Genomic DNA, 23,781 nt, shown 5'->3' with positions numbered 1-23,781 from the left:
GCCTTTTCTTTATATGTTTTCTACTTAGCCTTGACAGGGGCGGGATTTGCATCATCCGTATACGTTGTGTATACGATGGCCAATCACATTGCAGATCATACACACATGATACACTACCGGCCAATCACAGCGCAGATCATACACTGCCGGGCTCTTCAGGAAGTATTGGATGCCAATTCAGAACCTCTGCCCCACATTTTTCAAATGGCCCTGTTCTAGCGCCACCATGAGGCCGATGTTTGCAAAACACATTTCTGTACACTACTCCTACAGATTTTGTCCAAAAATCACGCAAATCGGTAGACAGCATCTCTACAGTCATGTGATCAACACAGATCTGTCTGATTGTCCATATTCCATCCTGATTGGCTCATATTGGCTTTCAAAGTTTGTAAGATTGGTCCATTTTGCACAAAATGCCTCAAATCACAAATGCAGAGTGCAATTAACATGAAATCGCGCACACACGTTCCCATTAGGCCGAGGAAGAAATGCCACTTCAAATTTTTGAAATCAGCCTCATGGTGGCGATATAACAGGCCAATTCGTGGTTTTACCTATAACTCCACCGATCAGTTTCAAACTTTGTAAGCACACTCCCTATAGGCCAAGGAAAAACCCTTTCCTTGCATTTTTCACATCAGCCTTTTAGAGCGCCACCAGGAGGCTGACTTATGTAAGACACATTTTTGGATATTACTCCTTCAGATTTTACCCCAAATTAACACACATCAGTACACAGTATCTCTACAGTCATATGATCAAGACGGATCTGTCCCGTATTAAATATTCCATCCTGATTGGCTAAGATTGGCCTCCAAACTTTGCAGGATTGATCCATTTCGAACAAAATGCCTCAAATCAAACACAGTGTGCAATTGTAATGAAATTGTGCACGCACATTCGCAAAAGGCCAAGGAAGAAATTACACAAAAATGTTCAAATCAGCCTCATGGTGGCGCCATGAAAGGTCTAAGATTGGTGAAGAACACATGCCACCCTTTTTACATTGGCCTATTATAGCACCACCAGGACGCGTGTCCTGGTGGAGACCTGTGCGCGGAAGAGCACTTCTTCTATTTTCTTTTTTTTTCTGTGTCAGGCGTTATAGACAGACAGAGATACGGTCAATTAAGCTGTGACGGTTCACAGACTAAACTGCGACCTACGGTAGCAATTATGTTCAATCAATGTGCTGCCTCACCTGAAAAACAGCATTCAAATTTGACATCAGTATTGCCCAAATATGGAGTTCCATATGGCTCCACTGGGCTAGCCTCCACTCTGACAAGGGGTACCCAAATACACTGTATTTCATATAGTGAAGGTCACAATGAACTTGACCTTTACCCACCGAATTCGAATGAGTTAATCTTTGAGTCAAAGTGGATTTTTGTGAACATTTTGAAGAAATGCCCTCAATAAATTCCTGAGATATTGTATTTGTAACTTTGGGACAGACGTACGTTCGGATGGACAACCCAAAAACAATGCATCTGGCCATGGCTATCGCTGGTGGTTGAATGAAAAACTGTCTCTTAATGTGAGATGTTGATGTGTTCTGGAGAGGAGTGGACAGCTCACTTCTCTTGGTATTTTTGTCTTTATTGAGACGAATAGTAGAAAAGATGAGAAGGAAACAGTGTAGGAGGGGCCCGGGGCAAGAGGCCTGGGAGGGATTCAGGGCTCAGGCCCAAGGAAGGAGTGCACGTTAGAGCAGTACCATGACAGTGTATAATTGTAACCAAATTGACCCTTCCAGGCCCATTTGCTCAGAGTTAAAAATTGATTAATGAACACTGGGGATTTGACTGTAGAGAGATTCTGTTTGCTGAGACAACAATGAGGGCATGAAAGTCAAGTCAGTGTTACGGATGATAAGTGTGTTAGGTCAAATAATTTGTTACTGTTGGCCCTAATGGCTCTAGCAGTTGTTTTTTCTGTGTTCAAAATCTATATCGAATGTGATCTAATTTCTGTATCCTTTGTTTCCTGCTTCTCTCAAACATACTATCCAATCACAGAAGTGTCTAATGTTGTAGGCTCTCTCAATTTGAGGAGTTTTTTTTATTTGCCAGTCAGCTACAGGTGCCTGAAGCACGCTGAAGGGTTCACAAAACACTCCCTTGTTGTGTTGTTCCATCGACTCCCATATTGCCATGTTTGGAGCAAATGATGGTAATCTGTCAAAATGGGGCCCTCTTGTCCACTACTCCAAGGCACCCCCCCCCCCAACACACACACACACACACACACACACACACACACACACACACACACACACACACACATGCACGCGGAACGCGTACACACTCCCCAGACTTTTCTCGTTGTATCCCTCTTAAGAACACTCTCTCTCACTGATTGCAAAGAGTATTGCATTCTGCTTTGATGTCAAACAGATGGACCATTAGCCCAGCTTCGTTACATCGCCCCATCAAACCACTGGAAATGAGTTTGCATTTCTGAGTTTTATTAGGAGTGCTTAACATTTACAAGAGTTAATCAACTTTCACTGGGATTGGGTCATACACTTCTGAGGGCAACGTTGCTGTAGCTAACGCTGCCGTTACAGGGTCCTGTTTCCATCGTACAGTTACAATGGGGAAAAGACAAAGTCAAATATAGCCAGAGGGGCCTCATTCATTAAAGGCAATTATCTTATTATTATTGCTCCATGACGGAGTGGCAGTGTGGTGTATTGTTTTAAAGACATTCTCAGACTCCAAACTAAACACACTAAAACAGGGCTCTTCAATGTTTTCAGGCCAAGGACCCCTTAGTCGAGAGAGAGATGAAGCAGGGACCCCCATAACCCATAGATACCATATAGTTTCATCGTTTGACGGCACAATTATCAGTGTATTTTGGATTCATGTCAATTTGTGTTTTCAGATATTTAACCACTTGAACCGTCAATACTTCATAAACTTGACCTTTCACTCTGTACTTGGTCTACTCTTTATCTCCTCTACACCAAACCTCTTTGCAGAAAATAGCCGATCTACAAGCTCACAGCGGCTCGCAGCGTGAGGCGTTGTGAGCTTGTAGATTTTTGTAGATATTTTTGGCCAAAGTTCTCAGAATATGGTTCAAGTGGTTTATATAAAAAAGGAGAAAAGGTTTCTGTCACACAAAGATTTGGAGGACCCCCTGTAGTAACTCTGAGGAGCCCCTAGGGGTCCCGGACCCCCTTTGAAGACCCTTGTTGCGCTAAAATATAAAGTTACTGGACTCTTGGAGCAGAACTGTCTTACAGTATACAGCTTTAGGTGGTTGATGGTTGGTTGTGCCAATGTAAAGGCTTTGGAGACATAATTGATGGTTAATATTTATGTTTTATAATTGATGGTTAATATATATGTTTTAGTAAAAAGCTATTAGTGAAAATTGTGTTGATTAAATCACGTTCTTCTAGTGCACGTAATTCTAGTGCACGCCGAAAGCTTTTTCATTTTTGTTATTTTCATTTTTGTTATACCAAACACACAACCTCACATGTGCGGTGCACGCACGCACACACGCACGCATGCACGCACGCACGCATGTACGCACGCACGCACGCACGCACGCACGCACGCACGCACGCACGCACGCGCACACACACACACACACACACACACACACACACACACACACACACACACACACACACACACACACACAAAATACTTATATGGAAATAAAAGGCTTGACAGTAATTAACTCAACTTTCATTTGACCTAATCTGAGTTTCAAGGTAAGCTTTCAGTCTTTCCACAGACCTTTTCAAATGGTACTCAAGATTATGTGGAGAGAGTTGGACTTTAATGAGGGCAAAACATTGCATGAGTAACTATTTCTTTTAATTCTTAGAACAATATCCAGTAAACAGCTAACTTGGCATGATACTCACTCCATTGAAGATGAATATCCCTATTATAATCTTGTGGCGTTTTGACCCAGTTGGCCTGCATCAGGTCAATTTAAAGATTTATGGAGTAAAGTTTTGCGAGAAAACAGCAAAGAATTTGTATTTTTTGCTGTTTTCTCTCATGTGAAGACGGCACGTCTACTCTGGATGTTTGAGCGCAAACCTTGGTAACCTCCAGTTCTCCTAACCAAGACCCTACAGTCGCCCTTATCTCCTGCCATCTCTGTGTATGACGCATTAGCCTTCCTGCCAGTATGTGTTTATCCTCCATAGTGATGAATGGGCCCCAGGGACTTCCTGGCCCCTACTGGCCCATAATACTGCTGAATGACCTCCTTCTGACCAGTTCTGACTCCACTCCCTCTCTGCACTCATACTGCAACTCCCTGCACCCTTATCCTTGCCAGCATCGATGAGATTCTGTGTGTGTGTGTGTGTGTGTGTGTGTGTGTGTGTGTGTGTGTGTGTGTGTGTGTGTGTGTGTGTGTGTGTGTGTGTGTGTGTGTGTGTGTGTGTGTGTGTGTGTGTGTGTGTGTGTGTGTGTGTGTGTGTGTGTGTGTGCGTGCGTGCGTGCGTGCGTGCGTGCGGTGGGGGGCAGAGGGTCAGAGGTTAGAGGGGAAAAGACTGACACCAGCTGGTAGAGATTATGACTGATGAGAGGCCTGAGATATCTATTTTGTGTGTGCGCGTGTGTTTGTGCGTGCGTGCGTGGCTGTGTACCATGCTTTTTTAGCACATATCTGAATTGTACTTGAATCGGACATATCTGTTCCTAGTTGATCCTAGTTTTTTGTCTTTGCCCTGTTTTAGCTTTAGTTTTTATCTGACCCATTAGTCAAGCTAAGTGGAGCCCTGTATGTAATGGATTGGTTGCCTATATGCTGTTTTTTTTTTGCCTTGTAGCACTTTGAGATTTGTAAGAATGTAAAGCGTGTTATAAATAAAATGTGTTATTATTATTATTCTCCATCTAGGTTGAAGTCACAACCTCCAGTGGCCTTAAAATGTTCAAACATCTGGATAATAGTATTGATTAGTGCTGATTGCTGAGGTTGAGGGGAGAAGGATATCGAAGTGGCCGTCAGATCCATTAGCCTCTAGCATTAAGCTGACCTTTGACCTTCATAATGGGGGTCCTCGTTCGGCCCTGAGGGTCAGAGCAAGATCAGGGGGCCCACCTGTGTGAGCAATTAAAACCAGTAAGCTCGTTTCTAACTAAAGCTGCAACCTGACACTCAAAACAGTCATTTTCTCACACAGCGGTTGTGATGGGAAAACCAAATTCATGGACAGAAATACAGCACATACACGTATGCTACAGTGTTATCGGATTAACATAAATATGTACTGCTTATGGCTCGAGTTGATATGCTGGCCCTCAATTAAATAACTTTGGGCAATGACGAATGCAGGGTGATAATTTGTTTACTATACTCTACACTATTGAGAAAATATATCTATTATCTTTTTTTTTAAGATTTATTTTGCCTTTATTGATGAGACAGTAGACTGACAAGAAATGGGGAGAGAGACAGGGAGTGACACACAGCAAAGGTCGTCAGGAACGGTATTCGAAACCGCAACACGCTGTCAGGCTGTCATAAAATGTATAATTATTTATTATGACATACTGTCAAAGAGGAACTGCCCCGGTGAAAGAAGCTGTGGTCCATTTGGGGGAGGGAGTTGGCTGAAAACATTGGCTGGCCTTGCCATTCTGTGAACCACGGAAGGTCACCGTTTTCCTCCCTGTGTTTTGGTTCCCTTGCACCCGGATAAACTTGGGGAGTCCCCTCATACGTCAGTTTGACCAAAACATCTGCAGAAACTGTGTTTGGTTCATGTCTAACATGAGCGCGAGCTCCTTCAGCAGTGACGGCGCTCACGGTGGCAGTTAAGCATGCAGTTATCTAGTCCCTAGGGAAGACGCAGCAGCTGACCAATCATTTCAAGCTTATTATCACTATCTCTGTTGTTTTACCACTCCCTCAGCCAGAGCAAATCAAGGCTGCATGGCCATTTGATCAAATCTGTAATGTATACAGCAATTTATTTTCTCAGCTGATTCATACAGTAGATACCAATAGGTGTACTGGCTGAAATGTTTTGCTACCAAAAGAGTTGACAAAACTACCAATAATAAAACACAACAGAACAAAGTACCCTCTGTAACATACACAATTGTGCGTGTGTCATGCACGCGCACATGCATGCGTGAGGGGATAAAAAAGTGTTTTATTTATTGTTTTTGCTCTTGGCAATTTTTCTGGAAACTGACCACGCACTTCATTAATAACATGAGACAGGGATGATAAATGATGATAAACCAGTCCCTGTCACACACATTGATACAATTTGGAGAAATACTCCCTATAATTACTCCTGTTTAACTCATACAGTGCCATCCGGCCACAAGGGGTGCTAGAGTGCCAGAAATGTATCCATAGACCTTCTTTATAGCTTTCGTTGACCCTCTCCCAACTGGCTTGTGTTTTCACTCCGGTCAATCCTATGGGTGTCGAGAGGAGGAAGCTAGCTGACACGTAGCCAAAATGCTAACCCATTTAGAAGCCCGATCTAAAGCTATTTCAGCCGAAAAAAACTTTCTCTTTGGGTCTGGGGACACAATCCGGAGAAAATCCTGTCTAAAGATGTGATTTATTATTGGAGTGGGCGGCGCGATTCGGCCGTTAGCGCGAATACGGCCCGTGGATGGCCGAGTCTAAGTCCCGGCCAAGGATGGACGTCTAGACCGGGGCTTCGTTGAGGCCTCCGATAAAATAATTCATTTTATTAAATATCCCGGACATGTTCGGGATAGGCACCCTGGAATACGTCGCGCCCGCCTACAATGAACATTTGGTGAACATTGGGGGGGGTCTAAACTTTATTTTAAACCATTTTCAATGGAATAAATCGTCGGAGCATCTAGCGTCTCTCGTTGGTGAGCGCTGGGCGAGCCGGGACCACCCACGTTGCTCCAAGCAGCTCGGGGTAAGTAAAATAGCAAATAAAAAATTGTTTTTGATCCCGAATATCCCGAACATGTTCGGGATAGGCACTAAAAGGGTTAAGGACACCTGTCCAGGTCAAAGTTTACTGCAAACTCTTCCCAGCCGCTACATCACTGCCTCTGTTCACCATTTAAACCTTATAATGTATATATTGTTGTTGTGATTTTACTGAAAACTCACACATTATTCTTGTGATTTGTACTGATCAAATAAATCCAGGGGAATTAAGGCATTTAGGCACAGCCCCCACCCCAACCTCCACTCCAGCCCACCCATGTTGGATCTCGCCAAGGATGACCAGAAACCCCTTCAGGTTAAATCTGTTATAAGATGTCAATTGCTGCCACTTGTACACCACAAAGATGAAAGCCTTGTGTTTATTTATGTTGAGAGAAGAGACATGTGGTGGTGGTGATCTTCAATCTACGTTCACCACTGGCATCATGTCTTTCCCAGCACGTGTACGAGGACGCATGCTGGGACATTCATGAACACATAGACAGTGGTGGAAAAAGCACTCAAATGTTTTACTAGTGAGTAAAAGTATCAATACAGCAATGTAGAAATACTCTGTTACAAGTAAAAGTCTGGAATTAAAAATGTACTTGAGTAAAAGTACAGAAGTATTGCCATCAAAATGTACTTAAAGTACCAAAAGTACTCATTATGCACAATGTCCCATTTCAAGTTTTCAAATGGACAAACATCTTTTGAAAATAGCAAATCTGCAAGCTTACAATGCGTCATATTGCAGTGCACTATGAGCTTGTAAATCGGCTATTTTCAAATGGTGGAAATGTATATAGGGCTGAAGTGGTTTAATGTATGTTTTGTTACAATAAGCAAAGTCCAGAAAGTAACTAGTAACTAAAGTGTTCAAATAAATGTAGTGGAGTAAAAGTAGAATATTTGGATCTGAAATGTAGTGGAGTAGAAGTAAAAGTATTGGAAATTGGAAATACTCAAGTTAAGTATTTATACCTCAAAATAGTACGGAAGTATTAGTACGTATTAAGTACTTTACACTGCACGTAGAACACCAATTTGGGAACAGGCAGGCTACCTGGTAGTATGTCAACAAGGTGAAACATTAAGATAACATATTAATAAAACGTTGTAGCTAAGTTTAATTTACTGTATGAAATGAGATTTACATTACACTGTATAATGTATGCATTATAAGAAATTCTTTCAACATATACTTTGGGGTCAGACAACATACACCAAGCACAATAGAGGGTATGCGTTTGACATCATCATCATACCTGGAAGTTATGCGGGAACGCCTACTGAGTGGCAAAACACTACTACTACCAAACAGAAAAGTGATTGCATTAAATGGCGTTAAACAACGTTAAACTCACTTTGCCACCGACTTTGCCACTCAATTTGCCATTCACTTTATGCATGTGCATAACCCTATTAAGTGAAATTGGGGATACATTACAAACAAAATTGGTCACCTTTAAAGGAGTCATCCAGACCAAAACACATATAGGGTTAAATCTGCCTTTTATCATACCCCTTCATACCTGCTTTAGTTGATTTTTGCCAGACCCATGAAATGGGTAGGCCTACATAAGCAAATGTCGGTCCGGGTTTTCTATATAAAGGGTATATATGATGATGACATGATGATGACATGCCTACAAAAGGCATGATGTCATAAATGATGATGACAGACAGGGGGTCTGGCACAACCAGGTTGACCTGGTCTAGTTTTCATAGCTGCCCCTGTTGCTAGATTTCGGCTGCCCCTGTTGCTAGATTTCGCGGGCTCTCTCATAACTAACACAGTGGATTGTCCTTAGGCTAGTGCAGTTATTTCTTTAGCTTCAAAGTTAGTATTTTTATTGGATTGTGTTTACACAACGTCCTGAGACCAACCAAACCGCTGTTTTGACCTCACAGGCACCCTTACTTGTCAAACGGCTTCTGCTCTGCACCAGAGCAGGGAGAGGAGAGGCTAGAAAGGGAGGGGAGGGAGGGGTCTGTTTGACAAGTAAGGGTGCCTGTGAGGTCAAAACAGCGGTTTGGTTGGTCTCAGGACGTTGTGTAAACACAATCCAATAAAAAATACTAACTTTGAAGCTAAAGAAATAACCGCACTAGCCTAAGGACAATCCACAGTGTTAGTTATGAGAGAGCCCGCGAAATCTAGCAACAGGGGCAGCCGAGATCTAGCAACAGGGGCAGCTATGAAAAAAATCAACTAAAGCAGGTTTGCAGGGGTTATTAGGGGTATGATAAAAGGCAGATTTAACCCTATATGTGTTTTGGTCTGGATGACTCCTTTAAGAAGAAATTCCTCCTGTTGGAGGCAACAAAAAAAAGCAATTTACTTGAATTATAATTTGTGTTTTTGCTGAAGGTGGCTCCTTCGTGGAAGTGGTTATCAGCCATTTGGATCTGCCCCTGGGCAGAAACACTAGCCCTCTCGTATCAGTTGGTGTTTCCTGTGCTGTGGGATCAAAGCTGAGGAAATGGGCACTGCCAAGCTAAGCTTACAAGGGCAGGCCTACCCAGCCTCTCAGACAAGGAAATATGGGCTTTTAACTGTGGGCCGCCTTGTGCTGTTGTAATCACCGTATTCTCGCGTGCTGGGTGTGTTTCCATTTCTAAGTATTTGAGGTCTGTTTAGGTCACCCGGAATGATAGAGATTAATGGGAAAGTGTAACAAACTTGCATGCATGGTTTCAAAGAATGTCCCCCCCCCCCCCCCATTATTATTATTTCTTTTGCCATTTTGAGGCATATGTGGCACTATTTAACACTGTGGAATAATAATAATACATGACATGTGGTCGAAGGCTGTGAGCAAACAAGGAAAAAAGGTCCACAGATTATGCAAAACAAAACCTCAGCGCAACAAAATCCCGTGGGGAAATCAGAAGGACAAAAAGGATTAGAAGTCAGCAATGTGTGCCATCTGGAAAGACAACAGAAAAAGTCAAATGATGAAAACCAGACTTCATACGATGTCCATTTCCCTCAAAATTCCAGCATATGATATGAGAACCAGATTTTTATTGTGTCAGCTCGATATACGCAAGTGAATGGGAACATCTATATTGTCCATTCTTACTCACAAGTACAACTGCCTCATTGTCATGATTGCCTGAGGAGAGATTATGGCTTTGACGGTTTGGTTTCCCTCCCGCAGCGTAGCGTGTCGGGAACCTCTACTGAATGTCAAAATGCAGTGTTATCCCTTGTGTGACAGCACAGGATAGAAATCTCCCTGACAGTTTGACCACAGACGGCTTGAGAAACGGGCCTTTTAATTAGTTAAATGGCATTATGTGGAGATTCACACAGTGCCTTGACTAAATGACAGACGGTCTGGCAGCCGCTGTAATGACTCAGCCACCCAGATGTGTCGTAAATGGTGAAATATTTTGGTTGCACACTGAACGGGTTCAAAATGCCAAAAAAGAAAAAAAAGAAAATGTACTTCCCGAAAATATATACGAGTACAGCTCATCATCATCATCATTTCCTGTGCTTGTTTACACAGAGCATTCTCCCAGACCGAAGCTAGGGCTGCCATTGATAAAGCTTTGAGTTGCACAACAGTTATCATTAAAATATATATATATATTTTTTTTCACTTGACATCTGAAATGTCATTAACCAATCAAGTCCTCTATACTTGGTAAACAAATTCTTAATTGACCGGGCCCGGCTCTGTACAGTACTTTTTGTTTCCATTCTTTTGTCCCCGTCTACACCAAATAGCTGATCTACAAGCCCACAATGTGTTGTCACACAGGTTGTGAGCTTGTAGATCTGCTATTTCCAGCATAGGAATGATACAGATGTGCCGTTTCAACTCTTCGGTATGTACTGCTCTTTTCCTGAAAATGTCCTGCAAATGCATTTTTTCCACAGGTTTCTTTCCATGTTTTGTCTTTCATTTTTTTATGGAGAATGGAGCTTATTTATTCAACAACTCGCAAATGTCAAGAAACCACTCCGTTCCCATTGAAAAGCAGACTTTGAAGTCAGAGAAGGTCTTAAAATTAGCAAAAATAGCTGATCTACAAGCTCAATGTTCTGCAAAACGCCTGAGAATCTACTGTCTTGCCAATGGCAGGTCAGGACGTTTTGAAATGGCACATTTGTAGGTTTCCAGTGGTCAAAGCGTTTGTATGGAACATCAGGGGTTTCCAGTGGTCAAAGCGTTTGTATGGAACATCAGGGAGGGAAGGTTTTCTGCTGGGGGATCAGTGAGATGGGGAGCCATGATGGATTTAGTGAGTCTGGCTCCGGACGCTACGTGACTCAGGAAGCGATTCCTGAGGGACCCCCGAGCTAAGGCTTGGGAAAGTACTGTGCAATATATACATACTGACTGGACCATTGCTCAAAACTTAGTCTAACATATAGGCATAGAAAAAGAAAACCTCCAGTCAACCTTGCTAGCTTTCTGAGCAATGCACGTTGGGGAAAGACAAATACTGTGGCAGCCTTTGAAGAGGGGGACAGCAGTTTGGATAGCTCAGCGTGTTTATTTTTGGTAAATTAAAATATACACATTATGAGGCCTGACTTTATAACTATTGAGCTTTTGAGCCCTATGCTGTTATTTCATTTCCTTGCTGTGACATTCTCCCGTAGGGGAGGAAAGCAACGAAACAAACAGAATTAAACAAAAACTATAGTTGAAAATGTCACATTTAATAACAAATACATGATATACGTGCATTCTATAGAGCACCGAAGGGTGACATTACTGCCGCTACTACAGGCCAAGTTATTTTCATATAAGAACTGTGTCCCAAAAATAAACAAACCACCACAGAGATTTTACTCATATGGATATGAAGCATCAACTGGCGGTGGAGAGTATGGAAAAAAACAAAAAACTCCAGACACAGACGTTATCAAATGTAACTCAATATCAAACAACACAGAGTCACATATATACCTGCCAAAATCGCCGGCCTGATTTGTTTATTTTTGGAACACAGTTGTATAACACAGGATCTAAGATTTGCCTATGGTATTTCCAATCCAAAAAATAACCAGAATGATCTGTGACCCAGGGGTATTGAGAGTGACTTCAGGACATATACTCTTTTGTTGACCTCAATTGAGCTTTGTTGCTTCTGTAAGTTATACCAACCCAATTGATGATCAATAACATTCTGTTTAACCATAAATATTAATTCAGATTTTAGTCTAAACAAGTAACAGTACAAATACATTTCTTTTAGCACTTTTATGTACAGTAAACAATACATGCACGGTAATAAACACTGTTGGTAACCTTGTGTTCCTTATGCTGTATATCTCCGTAATGACTGAGTGAGCTCATGCCATATCCTGAAGATTCATTTCACTAAAGCAGTCTCTCATGTTACATAGTTGTATTGAACATAATCAGATTGTACGCATTCTATTTGAGCTAATGATGTCAGAAAATCAATACTCCGACTCCCATCTTTGATATCAAACAAGTAGAAGCAGACATGATAAATATCGCAAACTCAAACCTGATTGAATTTATTTTGTAACACACTAACGTATTCCATACTTTACCCTTTATTCATATTTAAAACAGATCACAAAAGCAGTCATCTATTCCTTTCTTTTTCTTTCTGTGAAACATGTGGTGTCCATTTATTCGCTATTGAATGTCGTCTTCGTTCTCTTGTTTCTCAAGTGTTCACAGCGGTGTTAATTCAACTCTGCTGTGTTAGCCATGTTGTTTTCGATACTTATGGTGGCATTTTGTGAGGGTTGCTTAAGAAAGAAAGCATATAAAACAGTAAACAAACCAACATAAAGTGTAAGTCTATAGAGGGTATCTGCACATTTCTAAAGTTTAATTTAAGGACTTTTTAATACCTCTCAAATGACAAATTAAACTTTGGCCAAATTGTCCTTGTCAATACTGTATTAGAGGTAGAAATGTTTATATTGCGAGGCGTTGTGAGCATGTACATCTCCTATTTTCACAATAGAACTGTTATACAAAATGTTATGCCTCAACTCTTAGTGCTCGTCAGGGTGTGGGGGGTTCACTTCAAATATGATTATTTTGGGGGTCGCGGCCTGAAAAGGTTGAGAACCACTGTAATAGTAGACCACAAGTCTTGTGTTCACTCACTTCTCAGTGAGACATTTAGAGAGGCGTGCGCGCATCGAGGCCGTGAGGGTGGAGATCAGTGGAGGTTTCCTGTGGTTAGAGAACCTCGGAGGAGGGTGGATTTCATGTACATGTCCTCTGCAGGAGCCCTGGATCAGAGTACAGCCTACAGCCATACTGTACTGCTCCACCTCCACCTGACTAATGGAGCTGCAGCAGCTTGGATAATGATCCCAGCAGCCCTCCGGCGCTGGTCGGGCTCAAACGGACCGAGTCATCAATACAACCTAACAACCCGTAGGATCGCCTTGATGGATCTGTGGAACAGCAGGAGGTCCATTGTGCTCCGTGTTTGAATTGCAGTGCGCTGCTCACGATGGTGTATTGGAGGAACCTTGTGTTTGTGTGTTTGTGTGTGTATGTGTGTGCATTCGTGTTTACTCTGCTCAAAAGGGTCATCAGTATGTAACCCCTCACAAACTAAGTCATCATCTTGATCGGCCGCTGCTGTAGCAGGAGGTCTTTTCTGTTCAGGGTTTGAGTGGCAGTGAGTTGCTCCTTGTTGCTCTTATATTCCACGACATTAGCCGGTTTATTCGTGCATGGAAAAGTATTGTAGTTTTAATAACAAGATAGTGCGTAGTTTTTTTACTCAATGTCACTCAAAACTAAAACTAAATCGGTAAGCAAGCAGATAAAGTGATGGATCATCCAGGACTCCTGCTCATCGAGGACTTCTTATCCAGGATCCTTCTCATCCCCGGCGACTACAGTATGTCTTGAGGATCTCAAGTGAGCATTGAGGTGTGATCAGCCTTCGAGGGTCACTTAATAATACATAAATAAAGGAACCTTGGGACAGCCTCACATGACCTCCGGCTCTGATAAATGTAAAGCCACCCACTGAGAGACCCTTCCATTGACGTTCCAGGTTGCTGGCGGGGGGCCAGAGTGCCAAGGGCCCAGACGACGCTCTCCTTGACGTCTTTCCCAAAAAGAAAAAAGGAAAAGTCCAGCTCTTTTCTTTTTCTTCCAGAGGGCCTACTTCCCAGCGAGAGAGCGCCACATGTAGAAGCATGAAGCATGTCGAAGGAAAATAGCCGGTCCCTGTGACCTGTGGGGGATTGTCAATACGGGGCCCTCCATATCCTCTGGGGAGAGCCCATGAACCGAGCCTGGAACTTGGGATGATTTAATTACACAAGGAAAACATTGTGTGTGTGTGTGTGTGTGTGTGTGTGTGTGTGTGTGTGTGTGTGTGTGTGTGTGTGTGTGTGTGTGTGTGTGTGTGTGTGTGTGTGTGTGTGTGTGTGTGTGTGTGTGTGTGTGTGTGTGTGTGTGTGTGTGTGTGTGTACACGTTCTTGGTTTACCCGGCCCCACAGACCACAGAATGAGTGGCGACTTTAACCACATGTCTAACTTCCACATGGAGCAGTGGTTGAGTAGCGAGAAAAAGAAAGGTCTGTATTCGTTTCCGTGCGTGAATGCGTGCGTGCGTATTTCTGTATCAGTATCTCCTGTGGCTGGTCACTGGTGTGTGTTTACAGGACACGGCAATGTTTTTCAGTAACAGGGGGCTCAGATGAGATCAGAGCTGGTTCTGATGTGGATAAAAAGGCCTTCTCTTCACGAGTCTGCTTCCATATGCTCTCTTGGCTCTGAGGCAAATGTGACTTCAGCTCCTCTGATATGGGGAAAGTGCCCCAGTACCTTGATAAAACAGATTCTGATCAATAGGTGTCTGCAGGGACATGGTGCCTTCTCATAGCTTTGATATCTGACATGTGATATCTGATGTTTTTAATGACCTTTATTTTTGTCTTATTTAGTCATGCTGATTGTAACTGTCATGAATCTTTTATTTTTTTGTGCCGTCCACAGATGATGCTGCCGTCTCTAATCTGTAAAGTTACCACATTTTGGGTAGATAAATATACTGCATGTGTCAAAAATAAATTTAGGAGCAGTGCATCCCTGGTTGTCTGTTAATGAAATATATTTCTTATTCTTAGATTTGATATCCTTGGTTGAGCAAAGAATGAGCCGCTACCTGTTGTGATTCAGTAGGGTCTCACAGTCTCCCTTAAATCTCCAGCTCCTATGTTTCCATTAAAAAATAAATTAACAAAGCAATTGGCCCCAGAACAAGCGCTGAACACTGAGACAAGGAACAGACAGACTTGTGTGTCAGTTATGATTTATGATGCATAATGTAAGTCCAAGCGTTTATAAATATGAAAACAGAGCATTCTGATCGATGTAGGTTGGAGGGTTCATAGATTACTGTGATAAGCCGGTGTTCATGTACAATTGAAGTATTTTATCTAAGAGAAACAGACCGTTGTTCTGGATTCCATCATCCTTGCTTGAAAGATATCTCCACTAATATAAAGTTTCTTGAATGGTTTGGAGAGGTTTTCTGCTGTGTCCATTTCAAGATAAGGATGCTTGTTCATCCTCTTTGAAGAAACGATACCATCACTTCAAGAGATTAAAACAACAAGCTAAAAACAATTACATAACCAAGTCATTTTCTCAGCACCAATGTTTTGCTTTCCCTGAGTAATTGTGGTAATTGTGCGTTTTTCAGCCTTGTTAACAACATGCAGATAAAAACTCAAAAGAGCACTTTACAGCTAGACTTGATTTCGTCCTATAAAACAACGAATTCATCGGCTTATGACCTTATTTTAAAAGGCCCTTTGATCTTAATGCCTTAATGCCTTTTCGAGTGGCTTTATGATATATTATCACAAACATGTGACCAGCTTCAAAAACTGCTTCCAGCCAACATATGGTAGCATTTAATCAGTAAGGGCTTCAAGGCTGATTATTTGAAATAGTTCCCTGGCCGGCAGGCAGGCAGGATTGAGTCGTGTCAAAGGATGCATGTGAGAACTCTAAACAGTAGTCTTAGTTGAACTAAAGCGATATACACATATACACCCATGTAGCCTTTAAGCTGGAATTGCACAGTCATATTTGTTTTCAAATATTAATCTATTTGAATATTTAATAAATCTTTCTTGGAAATGGGAGCTGAGGTAACAAACAGTGGTCTTAGAGAGAGTTCATTGTGATGATCTTGAATTCTCGATTGGCTTACAAATATTTTTCTAAATGGGGGCTGTGGTCTTTTTGGGTTTGTGTTTTTCTTTTTTTTTGCTGATGGATATTTATCTTCTCAAAATGACAATCTGGTGTGTTTGTGCTTTAAAGTCTTGCATGGCACACAGCAAAAGGCATCAACAATTGTAAAATAAAGTGAAAAAGGAAGGAAAGAAAGAAAGAAAGAAAGAAAGAAAGAAAAGTAATGTGGAGGGAGGAAAATAAAACATAAGTCAGGCATCTGAAACTAATTTACCCCTCTCTCTAACCTCAGAGAAGTAGGTGCATATAGGGTCTAGTCCCAGGGGAAATAGCATGGCAACTGGACACTGATTGTGTCTGGATCAACTACACACTATAGCAACAACATGCATTCCACATTGGCACGGGTGTGTACACACACACACACACACACACACACACACACACACACACACACACACACACACTACACACACACACACACACACACACACACACACACACACACACACACACACACACACACACACACACACACACACCATGGGATTGGATCCAGTCCATGAAGTGTATCATCTGTCATCACTTCTTTATGGTCTTCTCTATCTTTACTGTTTATCCTCACAGAAAAGTCACTTGTGGAAAAACTATCTTAAAATAATTCCTCCCATGTAATTATTACAGTAATAACCGTGCAATTATCATTATTATCATCATCATTATTATCATTTATTATTATTTATCATCGTGATAATTATTTTTTATTATAAGAAGCCAGTTGCTAATTGCAACGCATTCTCTCTCAGAAATCTCTGCGATGCAGCGCAGACATTGATTATGTAGTGGCACTGACTACCTCCATATGTCTGTCTCCAGATATGAATGTCTGAGGGATTTGATGCTCCGAGCCTTGCCTTTGATGCCTTTTCATCAAAGATAAACAGCTGATGTGACATTACTACAGTATAGAGCAGACCGACCGACACATAATGACATCAGAGGAGCTTGCACTGTATGCCAGTTGTCTATGTGTTGACACTGGCATTTTCTAAAGCAATAGACGGAATGCACCCACCGTATTTATAGCTATGTCTGTCATCACCTTCATTTAACTGCTAACCGGGGAGCCACTTTGAATTCCGGGACCCAAACATGTCACATTGACCACCAATATATTTTTTGAGTAATATAATGTATAAACGGTGGCATTTTTTAAAGCACCTCTCACCCCAAGGTCCTTGACATAGCCCTGACTTTTCAATCTATAGTGGGAGCACAATCGATAACTGCTATCGTGGGAGTTGTAAGGGCCCACTTGCCTTGAGTAACCTTTTCTGGACAGCTATCTTTAACTGTTCCAAATAAAAGATGTGAGGCTTATAAAAATACCTTGTTTGTCTTTTTAAAAATGCCCTTGTGGGCATTAGCCAAAGCCTGCATGTGGTCCATCCTTATGGTCAAGAATAGAGTCTCTTTGCTGTTCTCACACACTATCAACAATAATGGCAGGGCCTTCTTTTCTATGTCTTCAATCCCACCAGAACATCTCTGTCCACTTTTTAGGCTCAAACCAATGGTTGAATAACGCTTATTACATATTGTTAAGTTACTTAAAGCAGCACTATGTAACTTTCCGCTTCTACAGGTTTCCTGCGCAAGTACTAAAATGTTTTACCATTGAGCTAATAGAGCTGACCTGCTTGCTCGGGGGATACATTAAATCGGAATGTTGCAGTAGAAGAGCAGGGAGACAAAATACAAACACCCCAATTGTATAAGTTATATATTTTTAACATAATCTATCATACAGATTGGACAAATTAGCATTTTATTCATTAAACTAATGTTACACATTGAGGCTTTAAGAGTTAAGGCTCAGACTGAAAGAAATGATGTAAATCTTTCATGAATACCTCAGCCTTTGAACATTCATTTGGTTTATAGTGAGATTGGCTGTATTCTTGCATACTGGCCAGGGACTCGCGTGAGAAATGGTTAACCTCTCGCAGGGTTCAGCTCGCTTTGGCTCTTTGCCTAGACTCGCCAAACACTGAACAGTTTTTGGGGTCTCATGGAGTCTGCAAGCAATATAAAAATTCTTAGCTAATGCATTAAACATTGAATAATAGGGTTCTGATGATACCAAAGCAGTTATAAATCAGAAGTGGTTAAACATTTGGCATTGGGGAGACCACAGGTCTCATTACATTGGTAGTTGTTGTGAATCATTATTGTTTAATAACATGCTGATGAGTTGTTGACTTAATTTTGAACTGCATTTGAACTGCATTTCCTATTATTCAGGGGTTTCTTCCTAAAATTTCAACAAAGAAACAAGAAGTTTGGGTAAGACTTTATATTAAGGTTGGGTCTATAATGTGTCATAAGTTACAACCACATTTAGAATGAACTTATAAGACATAACATAATAACTTAAAACAAGGTTTAAGAAGTATTTTAAGGGCTGGTCATAATGCATTATATAGCATTATAGTATCAGAGATAGGCTATTTCAAGTATAGAACATCTGCATTTCTTTATCATTTTATTTATCTGAACATAAAATAAAGAACCTGCCTTATGTTGTTATAGAACCCATAATAATTCAGAACATGGTTCTCAACTGATGTGAGGGCATGACCACTAGATGTCATAGTTGTTTAGTTTTCAGGTTTGTCTCCCTCCAAATGCTCACACCAAACTGGGCCTGACCACAGCTCATCTGACTGTGGCAAACGAAACAGATGCATTAAACAATGCATAAGTCCTATTAAATGTGTTTGTTACTTTCACATTTTATTATTGCATTGATTTAATTAAAAAAAAACTATATATTATTAAATGGCCTACAAGCACTCAAAATAGTTTGCATAAAATGATAATTAATTACTCTAAGGTATTCTATATTCAGTAATCGTATATATAGACTGTGTGGGTGTGTGGGTGCGTGTGTGCGTGTGTGCGTGTGTGTGTGTGTGTGGGTGCGTGTGTGTGCGCGTGTGACGTGTGTGTGTGTGCGTGTACATATCCTGACATATTGCAAAAATAAATAATGGATTCAAAACTGCATTCTTCATGTTACAGTATATACATACCCAAACTATTCTACATTGTTCTTTATGAAAGACACACTTTATGTTTTTATTTTTGTTTTGCTTTGTTGTGGTTTCTTGTGTTATATATACATGTACATAGTACTTTGTATGTATGGATGTTGATTTATTTAGATGGCGAGTAAATAAACTGTGAGTAGAGAAGAGGAAACACATGCAACGCAGGTCTCCAGTTAGAATGGAAACAAAGGGCAGTGTGATTATGTGGTTGCTTCATCCGGTCAGCTACTAGCATGCCCTGTGGTTCTTTTTTTTATAATGAAACCAAATCGTTCCACATGGGACGTTTTAGGGCCCATATGCAGAGAGCTTTTTCATTTCCGTACAGAAACAATTATTTAAATTAAGCATTCAAACTGCCTTTAAAGCAAAATCTGATTAAAAAAAGATATACTGTATAACAAAACAAACTTTTTGAGTTATCTTCCACACATTTACAATAAGGCAGAAGAATTTCACCCACATGATGACACCCACTCTTCTTCTCTCTCGCCCCCATTCTCCCTTTATCTGGCTCTCTCGTTCTCCCACTTCTCTCCCTCTTCTACATTTTGCTCGCTGCATCCTCTCCTCTCCTCTCCTCTCCTCTCCTCTCCTCTCCTCTCCTCTCCTCTCCTCTCCTCTCCTCGCCTGTCTTTCCAGTTCAAGTCAGACAGATGCCTCTCCGGAACTTCACAGCCGCAGAGTGGAAGTGATGAAAGCCACAAGCCTGGGTCCCTCTGCAGGACCTCGGCACTGCGTCTGCCAGCGCAAACCCCCTCATTTAGAAGCACATCCTGGAACTGGGGCTGCTTTTTAATTAAAGCCTTGGTGAATTGAGCGAGACCCAGAAGAGGTTGCGGGAGAAAAAACTTTTAAGTTGCTCTTGACAGGTATATTTAAGTTCACCCAGTCTGACCAGATGGAGCATGTATATTGTATAAGTCTTTGAATATGGTTGGTGGGAAGGAAAGAAACATATCAAACAAGTGGGGGGGGGGGGGGAGAAAAAAACATAAAGGGGTGGAGGTGGGGGTGGAGGGATGATGCAGGCGTGGAGAGGAGAGCTAGGGGTGGGGTGGTTCGGGGGGCAGAGCAAAAAGCACGGGGAGCGAGACGTAGCAATACTTCTGGGTGATCTTGTCAGATCTTTTGGGCAAGGAGCATCGCAGGAATTCACACCAATAGTTTGCGGCTTCTCTTGCCTGGCGACGGATAAAATAAGATGTTTGGTGTAATTGTTAATATTCATCAGTGTATCTAATTACGCAGAGATCGGTGAAAAATGGATTAGGCCCGGGTTTCCCTATACTGTAGAGAAATATAAGCAGTGACTGCTTTTGAAACAGCTTTTTATGATTCTTTAATCTGCCCTTAACTAATCAACAACATGAGGCCAACACAAACACCACTAAAGTCAACTGATCAAAAAGGACCAAGGATCCCGCACTGAATTATTTTCCGCGCTTTCTTTCCCCCCAATGAGATCTTCTCTGAGCGGCAAGCACACTCTGCTAGAGTATGCTATGCGTTGGCACAGACCCTTTCTTACCCCCTGCCACTTGAGAATGTTACTCATCCAAAATGAAAACTTTTCAAAGCGTTGAATACTTTCTGGCATGAACAATTTTGCCACAAGTCAAATAATGCATAGGGAGTCAAATAATTCATAAGGAAATTGGCTTCGAAGGTACTGTAGTTACAACAAGACGTGCAAAACCAGCATCCGCATGCAACATTATCTATTCACTTGGAAATTAATTCATGCTGTACACACTATATGTCATAGATAAAGCTGAAACCGATGTAAAAGGCATCAGTACAAATAAAGTACAATGATGTTATGTCTTCTTTGGAGTTTTTAGTCTTGATGTTTGCACCCTCTAGTGAATTATTAGGGAATGAAAAGAAAGAAGAAAAGACTAACCTGGATATTTCACTAAGCATGCAAGTTCTATTTTAGAACATTTAATAGGGATAATAATAATAAGTTTAATAATAATAATAACACAACATGGACTGAATTCACAGTAGGCCTATATGAATTTATTTAAAGCCAATCAGATTACACAGTGAAACAGAGCTTGCAGATCGGCTTTTTGATGCGCGATACCGGCATGCAACTAAGTATGAAACAGGCCTTACACTTCCATTTCATCATTACCGCTGCTCACTTGTACAATATGGATTTTTTTCTTTCTTTTTTTCGTTTTTAGGCTGACAATTTAAAATATATATGTTTTTCATAATTGATTCGATTTGATATTTTCAATGTTGTTATTATTGTATTTTATTAATATAATTTCAAGCAGTATATCGTCACTGTCGGGCAGAAACCTCGTATCTCCAAGTTTCAAATTTCTACATTTGTTCGCAAAGTAAAGCACTGCTTCATCATATGGCCATCGCACAAAAGTAGTGAAAACAGCCGATCTACAAGCACAACGCCTCATTTGCTTGTAGATCGTCTGTTTTCACTATTTTAAATCATTTTAAAAATGATAAATACAAAACAAACGGTTTAGCATTAAAGCAGCACTATGTACCTTCCCTCTTCTACCCCGGATTTGAACCCAGACCCGGTGTGTCCATCTTTCTATCAGGTAGCAAGCAGTTAAGATTTAAAAGCACACGGCAGTTCTCTTTTGCTCTCTGTGAATTAATAATCAAAGAAAACGAGAGGAGAGGCCTTCAGAAATCAATGAACACATCAGTCAGGTTGACTAGTGATATGTCTGCGTTGTGCGCTTGGCACTCACCTGGGCGACTGTGTGTGTATCTGTGTGTGCATTATGCATGTGTGTGTGTGTGTGTGTGTGTGTGTGTGTGTGTGTGTGTGTGTGTGTGTGTGTGTGTGTGTGTGTGTGTGTGTGTGTGTGTGTGTGTGTGTGTGTGTGTGTGTGTGTGTGTGTGTGCGTGCGTGCATACACGCTTGCATCAGTATACGTGTTTTTGCTTTTATGTACTGAATGTGCATGTGTGCGTGCGTGTCTCACAAAAACATATCCATATCATCAAATCCCAACCGCAGCGCAGAAAAGCAGAGTGGTTCTTATAGTGTTTTTCTTTTCTTTTCTCCGTACATCTAAAGGGACAGACTTAACGGGCAGCGGAGACAGAGGGAGCGAGCGCGCTTTTGAGTTGGCATCTTCTAAATACCAGTTGTCTCCTACAATCAGTGTGGCCGTGGCCTGCATTATTGATACACGGGGGCCTGGGGGCCCCAGCTCAGATGGTGCACACAGGCTCACTATGTTCTCTATCTGCATGCTTGCGTTCTCAGGGAGCAAGGACAGCAGGGGCCAAATATCCCTGGATTGGCATTGGTGTATAGCTGAAAGTCTGAGCCCATAAGGCATTACATGACATTGTTGGCACATTATGTGCACATTATAGTCTGTATAACCCAAGTTGATATAATAACATGTTATTTACCCTGGAGGGGAGTTGCGTATTTGTGGCAGCTAGTATTAGGAGGTGCAATTACGCAAACATGTTAATATACGTGTGTCCTTGTAATAAGACCTCATTGTCTACTCTATAGCATGGGTCTTCAACAGGGGGTCTGCGGGGCATTGTGAGCTTGTAGATCGTCTATTTCCGGAGAGTTGGTGTAGAGGGAAAAACAGCAGACCAAGTATGGAGCCGACGGTCAAGTTGACTAAATATTGAGGGTTATACACATGAACATGAATCCAACATATTAATAGTAAAGATAATGTACAGTATGTCAAACAAGTCTATGAACTTATCTATGAAAAAAGTAATGTGCATCACAATTGTATTCAATATTTAGTGGGGGGGGGGGGGGGGGGGCTGCTTCATCTCTCTCATCTATAGAGGTCCTTGGTCTGAAAAAAACATTGAAGACCCTGCCCTGGTCTATAGCTTCAAATGCACTTCAAGTAAAGTGCTGCTCTTATTGCTGTGTGACTGGTTAGAGTTTAACTGACGATGGATGACAGAATGTCCCTTGAGAGAATCGATAAGGGTCTGTTAATGCTAGAGTATGACACCTCTTGTAGCCGACGTGAGGAGCAGAGGGCAGACAGGCTTAGAGGAGACAGGGCGGCTGCAGAACGAGGCAAAAGAGAGGCGGTAACCGCTCTGGCAGACAGCTAGCGGAAGAGGATGAAGAGGTTTGACATTTTGACATAAGTAATCGAGGAGAACTTCAAAAGCTGAGAGCCATCAGGATCCTTCAAGTGCAATTTGTTCTCTGTCACTGGAGTATGTGATGGTCAGTGAATACTATTCAGTCGAAAGATATACAGGCTGAGATACAAGCTCACAGCTGTGGAGAAAGCGTTGTTTTCTTAATGGTTTTGTAGCCTTTACCTACATGTTCAGATTAATTTGGTCTTGACTGAGGCCATCTGAGACTCCAATTCAGGAGTGACTGCCTAGAATCTCATCCAGATTGATGTCCTTCATCCAGTCATCGTTCCCAGAGCCAGACTTCAGCAGGGAGTCAATAAAGTCAGAGTCCGTGTTGATCCCGGGAACTCGTGTTATGTAGCATAATGGAAACATAATGGAAAAACGGCAGGTTCAAGCAGTATTACAAGTTATGCAT

This window comes from Nannobrachium achirus (assembly GCF_963921795.1).
Source record: "Nannobrachium achirus genome assembly, chromosome: 3".
NCBI classification, from domain to species: Eukaryota; Metazoa; Chordata; class Actinopteri; order Myctophiformes; family Myctophidae; genus Nannobrachium; species Nannobrachium achirus.
This window is presented reverse-complemented; position numbering follows the sequence as displayed.